Genomic DNA, 10,462 nt, shown 5'->3' on the forward strand with positions numbered 1-10,462 from the left:
GGATGCGTAGTATTCAAAATGCGGGTTAACTGAACTGAGTCGTAATACGTAATAAATTGAAGCGGAGCGCGTTAAGGGTGCGCATGCGGACCAAGCGGGTGAAACTCGCACTAAGCGGGGGCGAATGTCGCACATGCGCACTAAAAATATAAGCGGAGCGAACAAACACCCGCCAAAAACGAATGTTTTTAACAACAAGGAAAAGTAAATAAACATAAATTGTGCCGCGAATAACAGTAAATGTACAAGCAACTTAAAATATGATACAAAATAAAAATCAACAATGTTCAATTGGCAACGGACAAAGTTGCGAAACAGGTCGCTGTAATCGACCATGCGCGGTCTTAATCGTTACGACGCGGATGACACCATCTCGCCCAGGAAAACATTCCTCAACGCGGCCAAACTTCCATGTCAAGGGCGGAAAACATTCATTACGAATGATTACAAGTGTTCCAGGTGAGATATTGTTGTACGTTTTATTCCATTTTGCCCTTTGCTGGATGGTATGAAGATACTCTTGACTCCACCTCATCCAGAAATGCTGGACCATTTTTTGAAGCAATTCCCAGCGCGACAATCGGTTGGACGGCGTATCCTGGAAATCTTTACAGGGAATTTCAGTATTTAGCGGTGTTAATACGAGGAAATGGCCAGGAGTGAGAGTTAGACAGTCATTCGGATCCGAACTGAGAGGACAAAGCGGACGAGAATTGAGGACGGATTCTATTTGGGTAAGTACGGTATAAAATTCTTCGAATGTTAAGATTTGGTTACCCACAACCCTTTTTAAATGGGTTTTTACTGATTTAACTCCAGCCTCCGTCAAACCATTAAAATTAGGTGCAGCCGGAGGGTTGAACAGCCACTCAATACCAAGTCGTCCACCCGCCTGTTGTGCAATCTGTAGCATTTGATTGTAGGCGCCTACGAAATTAGTTCCCCTGTCGGAAAATATTCTGATACATCTTCCTCGACGTTCCACGAAGCGCCTCAATGCAGCCAAAAATGCCTCGGAAGATAAATCAGTCACCAATTCCAAGTGCACCGCCTTTGTGACGGCACAAACGAAGATGCATAGGTAGGATTTAAAGGCTTTGGCTCCTCGATGTTTCCGTACTGTAGTTGTGAAAGGTCCAGCGAAATCAATGCCCACCGTAGTAAGCATCATCTGATTCACTCGAAAAGCTGGCAAATCGGCCATAATTGGTGTATAGGATTATAATAATATATATTTTATTAAATATGTAGATACATATATACATACAACCAAAAAAAAAAGCAAGAAATGGAATAATGGAATAAAGTTTACAATCATAATATTAGTCTCTTATTTCTAATGGTTTCTAACAATTTCTTCTTAAATGCTGTAATAGTTGTTTGACTTCTAATTTCGTTGTCTAAATTATTAAACAAAATAAACCCCCTAAAAAATAAACAATCCTGCGAATATGAATGACTAACCCGTCTAATATACAAACTGTTGCGAGCTCTTGTGTTATAGGTATGTATTTTGGATTGTTTCTAAAACAATTAATACATCGCGATAATACTTTATAAATTGTATTTCTGGGCGATAAAATCCAAAATTGGTTGGCAATAATGGCTGATAGTGTACGAAACCCTGGATGTAAATGTTGACGATGCAATTCTTCGACGATCAATTCACTCAATCGATGCTTGCCGGGTAAAAGAATTGGATGTTTAGTGTCGAAGCCGAGTTCCGAGTTCCGAAGACGTCCACCCACTCTTAGCAATTTCTCCCGGCTTATGAAAGGTGCGAGTTTTCTATATTGTTTTGCAGGCAGCTTATTATTTTTTATTTGTTGGTATAGTTCAGAAAAGTACTCCTTTTGGACTTCACATGCGATTGTGTGTAAAGCCTGTTGCTTTTCGAAAATGGAAAGAGCTTGGTGATAATGTTTGTTCTGTTTCCGACACCCTGAAACAAATCCCAAAACATATGCGGTTATATTTTTAATGTTATTCAAAGATGAAAAGCGATTGAGTAAGGTAATTAGAAAGTTATCAGGTTTTTTTGTTACGTGAGTTACGTGATAAGGCCTCATTGTTGCATGTAATGGTCCGTCTGGATGGCCAGTTCGATGATGAGAGTGACAACCAATCAGGTCCCTGCCACCACAGCCTGCACTGAACCAAATCGGCAGGAAGAAGCCCTCGCGAACCTGGATCGGCAGGGTTTTCGTGCGATGGTACATGATGCCAACAATCTCTGGGGATGATGTCCTGAATGTGGCCTATCCGATTGGCAACAAAAGTCTTCCAGCGCTGCGGAGCTGAATCAAGCCAATTCAGCACTATCATGGAATCACACCAGGCGAAGATCTTCGGTTTAAGGAATGATGGGAAGCTTGACATCAGGAATCCTGCTAAATCCGCCAACAGGACAGCACCACACAACTCCAGCCGAGGTATGGAAATAACCTTCAGCGGGGCAACCCTAGACTTAGCATAGACAAAATTTAGTTTAATAGTATTGTCAAATAAAACAGTACGCAGATACGCCACCGCACAGTAGCCCACTGAAGAGGCGTCCGAGAAGAGATGAAGTTCCACAGTCTCACTTGATGATGGTTGTATTTGTCGTGGAATCTTCAATTTTGACAGAAGTGGCAGCTGGATTTTATATTGATGCCAATAATTCTGGATTTCCTGAGATGGAAGATCATCCCAATTCAATCTCTCCAGCCAAAGCTTCTGAATAAGATAATAAATTAATGAATTTCTCCATTGTCTTCAGGTGAATTATAGTAATCGGTGAAAATAATACAGAATGTATTTCTGAAGATTAAATTTTATTTAAAAATTTTTTTGTTCTCAACGACCGGTTTCGATTATTCTATAATCGTCTTCAGGTTGTTCGCTACGAATTAAAACATGTATTGAAAATCTAAAGGAACATAATTAATTAATTAACAAGTATTTACCGTCAAAAGGGAATTCAATTCTTGAAGAAAACTTGGAGGCATGTCAATTCTATTTATTACACAGAAAATTCTTAGAGGTTATGTCGTGTTCACTTGTCAAAAATCACACAAAATAAACGTTAAAACTCATCAAAATTCCCTTCCTTACATTTAAACAGTTGCACATGCAAAGTTTTGGAACAGGATGTTCGAAATTATTACAGAATAATTTTTTTATATATTATACAATAAATCTTCATCTACAGCGATGTATGACTGTCAAAAACAAAGTCGGACGGAAGAATTAAAAGGAATTCAACATTTTTACATTGGCGCGAATTTTAAATTAGCATTGGATTTCAATTTATTAAAAACTTCTATAAAAATGTGATTTCTGTTGGTTTCAGTAAATTCATTTAACATCTTATCTTCTTCGTAGTATTTATGTCTGAATATTTCCCATTCTTCATACAGATCCAGACTTTTCGATTTTGGAATATTATGTAAAAGTGTTATTGTGTTTGTAGAATGTTTTGTTGAAATTATATGTTTATTTACGGTTGAATTATTATTGTTTAAGTGTTCATTTAGTCTAGTCCTTAAGTTTCGACCAGTTTGACCTATATAATAATTATCGCACTCGTTGCAGTTAATTTTGTTTAGAGTTTATTATAACATCTTTTAGTTTTGTGTTGTTCTTAAAAACTATTCCCAAATCAAAATTGTTGAAGTTATGCTTCATTTTATTTAAAGAATGGTGATATGCAACAGATATGAAATTTTGTTTCTTAAGTTGGTGTGGATAGATTTCTTTTATAATATTTTTATGATGTATCTTTTTATAAACTTTTTGTAAAAACTCTATACTGTATCCATTATTTAAAGCTATTTTTATTATGTGTCTTATTTCATGATCAAAATCGTTTTTTAGCATAGGAGTGTTTATCGCTCTGTTGAATAAAAAACGAAAAGCTGCCTCTTTGTGTTGTAGACAGTTGTATGAAGATTTGGGTGTAATGATGTCTGTTGTTGTAGGTTTCCGATAAGTGCTGAAGTTAATGGAGCTAGTATGAAGATCTTTTTCCATTTTCAAATCTAAAAAGTTCAATCTGTTGTTTTTTTCTTTTTCTATTGTAAACTCCAACTCACCAAGATTATTCAGTATATTATGTATTGCAATCAATTTAGCATTACTTCCTTCGTAGATTATAAAAACGTCATCGACGTATCTCCCATAGTATATAATATCCTGAGTGAAAAAGTTATATTTATTTGAAAATAATATATGTTCAAGGTGATCAACATATATATCTGCTAGCAGTCCTGATAGAGATGAGCCCATAGGCAGGCCATCAGACATTTTATAAAATTTATCATTAAAGTAGAAAAAGTCTTGACTCGTAACCAGTTTTAAAAGTGTTATAATATTAGATATATCTGTTTTCCTTATATCTTCATAGTCGGAATAATTATTAAGAAGAAAATCTTCCGTTATTTTTAGAGTTTTGGTAATGGGTATATTTGAGTATAGGTTTTTTATATCGAAAGACAGTAGTTGTGTTCTTTTGTTGACAGTGATATTTTTTATTTTTTTAATAAGGTCTTTAGAATTCAAAATAGAATACTTGGCTTTAAACTTAAATTTGTTCTTTATTATTCCATGAAGGAAGGCACCTATTTTCTGTGTTGTCGTATTTCTACCGCTAATGATAGGTCGGATGCTTTTGTCTTCTTTATGTAGTTTTATCAAACTGTACAGAGCTGGAGGTTCAGAGCCGTAAATAAACATATAATTTCAACAAAACATTCTACAAACACAATAACACTTTTACATAATATTCCAAAATCGAAAAGTCTGGATCTGTATGAAGAATGGGAAATATTCAGACATAAATACTACGAAGAAGATAAGATGTTAAATGAATTTACTGAAACCAACAGAAATCACATTTTTATAGAAGTTTTTAATAAATTGAAATCCAATGCTAATTTAAAATTCGCGCCAATGTAAAAATGTTGAATACCTTTTAATTCTTCCGTCCGACTTTGTTTTTGACAGTCATACATCGCTGTAGATGAAGATTTATTGTATAATATATAAAAAAATTATTCTGTAATAATTTCGAACATCCTGTTCCAAAACTTTGCATGTGCAACTGTTTAAATGTAAGGAAGGGAATTTTGATGAGTTTTAACGTTTATTTTGTGTGATTTTTGACAAGTGAACACGACATAACCTCTAAGAATTTTCTGTGTAATAAATAGAATTGACATGCCTCCAAGTTTTCTTCAAGAATTGAATTCCCTTTTGACGGTAAATACTTGTTAATTAATTAATTATGTTCCTTTAGATTTTCAATACATGTTTTAATTCGTAGCGAACAACCTGAAGACGATTATAGAATAATCGAAACCGGTCGTTGAGAACAAAAAATTTTTAAATAAAATTTAATCTTCAGAAATACATTCTGTATTATTTTCACCGATCTGAATAAGATGTTTAGCGGCGAGAATGCAAGGAGTAATTAGCCCCATTGGATCATAAATACGAGCTATGCTTGATAATATAGCTCTCTTGCTACATGGTGTCTCTCGAGGAATGTAGGAAAACCCAAAGGCGTCGGCCTGAGGATCCCAATGGAGACCCAACACCTTTATGAAACCATCCTCCTTTTGATCCAATGATACAGCAACCCCATTCTTGCAGCCGTTGATTGATTTGTATAATTCTGGCGAGTTACTTGCCCACTTCGCGAGCTCAAAACCTCCCAATGATAATAATTTTATAATTTGCTGCTGCAGACTTAACGCGTGTTGTACCGAGAAACTGCCGGCTACGATGTCAACATACATGTCGTTCAAAACCACTCGCGATGCTTCCGGAAACTGCTCCGAGTAAATTGTAGCTAATTCTCTTACCGCCAGCAGTGGCAGGAATGGAGAAGAAGAAACCCCGTATGTGACCGTGTTCAACCGATATTCAAGTAGCTCATTAGTTTTGTAATCGTTCCAGATAATTCTTTGAAAATCGCGCTGATGAGGCACAATTAATATCTGGCGGTACATTTGTTTGATATCACAAATGAATACAATAGGAAAACAGCGAAAATTAATGAGAATGGAAACGAGATCGCGCTGCAGTTTGGGACCGGTAAGCAGAATGTCGTTTAAAGATTTCCCAGAGGAAGTCTTGGCGGAAGCATCAAAGACAACTCGGAGTTTGGATGAGTTAGGATTCATAACATAATAATGCGGGATGTAATATGCGGTAGTATTGGAATAATCTGTCTAGGGAACAGGAGACATATGGCCCGTTGACAGGTAATCTTCCATAAAATGCTTATATTTCTCAAATATATCAGAATCATTGATTAATCTCTTTTCTAGAGATAAAAATCTATGAAGAGCTTGGGAATAAGATTCACCCAATTCCAAATCTGTTGTCCTGAAAGGCAACATGACCATGAATCGACCAGTCTCAGTGCGTTGGTACGTGGATTTGAACCGATCTTCACATTGATTATCCTCCGGTGACCCAGCGATGATCCCCTTCACCTGATCAACCTCCCAAAACTTCTGGATACAGATGTCCAGAGACGGCTCAGTCATTAAAGACGTATTAGACGTTGACGGTGGAAAATCAGTCAGCTTACCCATCACCAACCACCCGAAAACAGATTCCAAAGCGGCTGGCTCATCCATTTTACCTATTTGACGATTTCCAGTTAAAATATATGGCACTAATTCGGATCCCAACAATAAATCAATAGATCCAGGTAATAATTGACTCTTCGTTATGTTGAGATTACGAAGATGAGGATATCTTGACAATTCAATAGGTACTCTTGGTTGCTTGGAACAAATTTTGCTGGTTACGACAGCAGAAAATTTAATCGTAGATTGCATAGAATTACATGGTTTGATGGCACAAACGACACTGCCCTTCTTACATGTCGAATTCATTTGGTTTAGTCCCTCAATGGCAATGGAGTGCTTCGTTCTAGCGATTTTAAGGCGATTCTGAAGTTCTTCAGTTATGAAATTGATCATACTGCCGGAATCAATTAATGCTCTGACCTTATGAAACGCCCCAAAACAATCTTCAATTTCCACCTCAGCGACAGGCAGGACAACAGTGAGTAATGAACTCATTACAGATCCAGCCGTGGTTTCGGGGACACATGGAGGACTAGGTTTTGAAACTTCTGGCTTCGGAGATAAATTATTTGAATTTAGGTGTAGCAGCGTGTGATGTCTCCGATTACATACTCGACAAGTGTGAGTGGATTTGCAGTTATCGGTGGTATGACGGGAGTTTAAACAATTCTTACATAACTTATGACTGTTGGCGCAGGCTAATCTTTGCGATGGTGTTCTTTCATGAAATTTTGAACATTGATATAAGTAATGTGAATCTTCACATAGAATGCATACTAAATTTGTTAATTTCTGTTTGTTCTCAGTGGCCAATGTAGCTGGGTAGGTTTTCAAAGGACGACTCGGAGAGGATTTAGCGACTTTGGAGGAGGAAATCATTTTCACGGATTCTAAGGCTTTGGAATGATTTTCCAGAAATTCAATTAGCTGATTGTATGTAGGTATTTCAACCTTACTGTATTCTGTCTCAAACTTCGTTCGAATTGACAAATCGAATTTCTGAAGCAGAATATTAAGGAGCAAAAAGTCCCAAGCGTCCACCGGGAAACCGAGCGTTTTTAAACCTCCGAGATTTTCCGTGAAGGTGTCGATCAGTAGCCGATATGCCTTTGAGGAGCCCTCATGTTTCATATGAATATTTTGTATTTTATTATAATAAATTGTGGCCAAATGCCGTTTATTTTGATATCGGTTTTTCAATGTTTGATAAGCAATTTCGTAGTTGTCATTGGTCACCGGTAATCCCTGAAGCAGATGGTACGGTTCTCCCGATAGTGACATCATCATATATTGGTATTTGGCGACGTTGGAAAGCGTTGTATTTTCATGGACCATTGTCCGATATAAATCATGGAAACTAGACCAGGTTTTAAAATCACCAGAAAAAATGGGTAAGGTGATTTTTTGTAGTTTAGGTGTGGTAATCGGATTAGGTGTCACAGGTGCAGGTGTCGCAGATGCAAGTATGGACTCAGTTATACGAGCCATACGGGCCTTTATGGAATAGTATGCGATATCAGCTTGACGACGTACATCATCGTGCGTTTCAAAATCATCATCAGCGATCAACGAAATAATTGAATTATGGATTTTTATAGACTCATCATAGGTGTGATGTGAATCAGTAGCGCGAACAATAAATAATGATTCCTGTTCAGTATTATCTATACCGTTACCAACATCTACGGTTTCAATTAATCGATTTAAAAATCCACTACGTTTCAGGATCATTTTGGGTAACTTGTCGGACATATTTGCGAAATTTAGAAAATTCAAAGTGAACGAAAATTTTTAAATTAAAAATAATAAATGACGATTCTGTATAAAAGAAAAGAAACACCGAGTTGTTTGTTACCATAAAAGGCAACAAAAATTGGCAGATGTGCACCAGATGTTTTGCGAACACGGACGAGAACGAAACCAAAAAGAAATAGCGACGGTAAATGTTCGAAATCTCGTCCAAAAATGGCGTATAAAATTAAATGAAATTGAATGAAAAATGAAATTAAATCCGGATATTCGTCTCGAAGGACCAAAAATTGTGCGCTCTAATTATAGGCGACAATAACAGCGGAGGTGCTGGTTTCAAAAATTAGTAATAATGAAAAAAAACAAGATGATTGTAAAATAAAATATAATTGTTTAATTAAAAAAATTAAATAAAACAAATGAAAATTGATTAATTACCTTCTGAAGCGGTGTAGCGATGCGGTAGAGAATTAAACTGAACTTTTGGCGGATGCGAAGCGGATGCGTAGTATTCAAAATGCGGGTTAACTGAACTGAGTCGTAATACGTAATAAATTGAAGCGGAACGCGTTAAGGGTGCGCATGCGGACCAAGCGGGTGAAACTCGCACTAAGCGGGGGCGAATGTCGCACATGCGCACTAAAAATATAAGCGGAGCGAATAGTACTCAAGAGATTTTTGAGAGTAATTACTCTTGCAACCGGGAACGCAACAAGCATTAGGCATTGTTAAAATAATAAAACTAGAAGACTATAGATAATAGAAATTACAATGAAATGCTAAATAGAACAAAGGAAAACCCAACCACAAAATAGACGGCAAGGAATATAAGCTTAACTTATTTCTGAGAAAATATTAACTATAAACACTATCTTCTTTATAAAAAGAGGAAAATCTGATAAAAAATTAAATAAGACGCAGAAAACCTACAGAAAAAACCCTGAAAATATCTAACGTTTAAAACTGTGAGGGCGCTCCGAATACCTATCAGCTCGACAGTTAAAACACGACTGAGCGCACAGAACAGATATATAGAAGAAGCCCCAACTACATGTTAAAATCAGAGCAACACATTTTACCCCCACTTTTGCATGGCATAACTAGGCGCGAAATTTGAACTGGTGAACTCCGTTATTATTTTTTTTTTCATTTATAAAGTAAGAAACAAAACACAAATTTAAAAGTGAACTGCTTTTTTTATTGATAGTAACAGCAAATTTAACAAAAATAATCTATAAATATACATATTTTCAATAAAAACAACAAATTTAACAAGCTTTTAAGGAAGGGTGTTTACAGGACCACTTCTTTCTAGACAAGGATGATACGGCGAGATTAGACATGACAATACAAGAAATTACAGTGCAGTAATCAAAAAAATTAATACGAAATCAATTAAAAGAATATTTTACCTTAAAACTAATATGACTTAACCTCAAACGACAACGGTTATTTCTTTTCGATTCTGTCATACTGGTGGCGCGTCGGCGTATTTAGGACAGACCATGCAGAAGTGGGGGTAAATTGCCAGTAAACGGTGCGAAAACGTGTGATATTTGAAATTTGCGGTGTTGTCAAACCTAAACGTGGGAGAATTGGTATTTGCGCATGCATGGCATGAATGTGACGTAGGCATTGCCGACTTTTAAGGGGCCCATACACGGTGATGCAAAACTGAAGCATGTTTGCATGCGAGCAAATGTGAAACGAAAATGATGGAACACACGGTTCAAATTTACTTGTCAGTTTTAGTATCAGTTTCATAGTGAGTTGTGACTAAAAGGTGTGACTTGTTACTATAATGAATGTAATACGACAAAATGATTTATATTTAATTGCTACTGCTATCGCAATAGTAGTGAAGAAGAAGAAAGAAAGGAAGAGAACAAAATGGGTAAAAAATTGGTTGAAAAAACGGAAACAGTATTCTCACGCGAATTTACTGAACGAATTACGGTTAGAAGTCGATGGCTATAGGAATTATTTGCGCATGGATGAAAACACATATATTGAACTACTACATCTAGTAACGCCGCTAATAGAAAAGGAAGATACGATAATGAGAAAAGCTATTAGTCCTCACGAAAGGTTATCAACGACATTGCGGTTTCTAGCTTCTGGTCGGTGTT

The 10,462-nt window shown here is 36.4% G+C and overlaps 3 long non-coding RNA genes across 3 annotated transcripts; all 3 read left to right on the forward strand.

Moving 5' to 3' along the window:
* The first annotated feature begins 1,561 nt into the window (after window positions 1-1,561).
* LOC139431847 (uncharacterized) lies at window positions 1,562-2,583 on the forward strand. The gene is made up of 3 exons (XR_011641877.1): window positions 1,562-2,013; window positions 2,063-2,432; window positions 2,514-2,583. It is a non-coding gene; the product is annotated as an uncharacterized lncRNA (long non-coding RNA).
* Window positions 2,584-4,885: 2,302 nt separating this feature from the next.
* LOC139431848 (uncharacterized) lies at window positions 4,886-7,204 on the forward strand. The gene is made up of 4 exons (XR_011641878.1): window positions 4,886-5,241; window positions 5,306-6,248; window positions 6,315-6,703; window positions 6,767-7,204. It is a non-coding gene; the product is annotated as an uncharacterized lncRNA (long non-coding RNA).
* Window positions 7,205-7,216: 12 nt separating this feature from the next.
* Window positions 7,217-8,683, forward strand: LOC139431846 (uncharacterized). The gene is made up of 3 exons (XR_011641876.1): window positions 7,217-7,331; window positions 7,391-7,521; window positions 7,590-8,683. It is a non-coding gene; the product is annotated as an uncharacterized lncRNA (long non-coding RNA).
* The last annotated feature ends 1,779 nt before the right edge of the window (window positions 8,684-10,462 follow it).

Source organism: Onthophagus taurus, chromosome 11 (assembly GCF_036711975.1).
Source record: "Onthophagus taurus isolate NC chromosome 11, IU_Otau_3.0, whole genome shotgun sequence".
Lineage (NCBI taxonomy): Eukaryota > Metazoa > Arthropoda > Insecta > Coleoptera > Scarabaeidae > Onthophagus > Onthophagus taurus.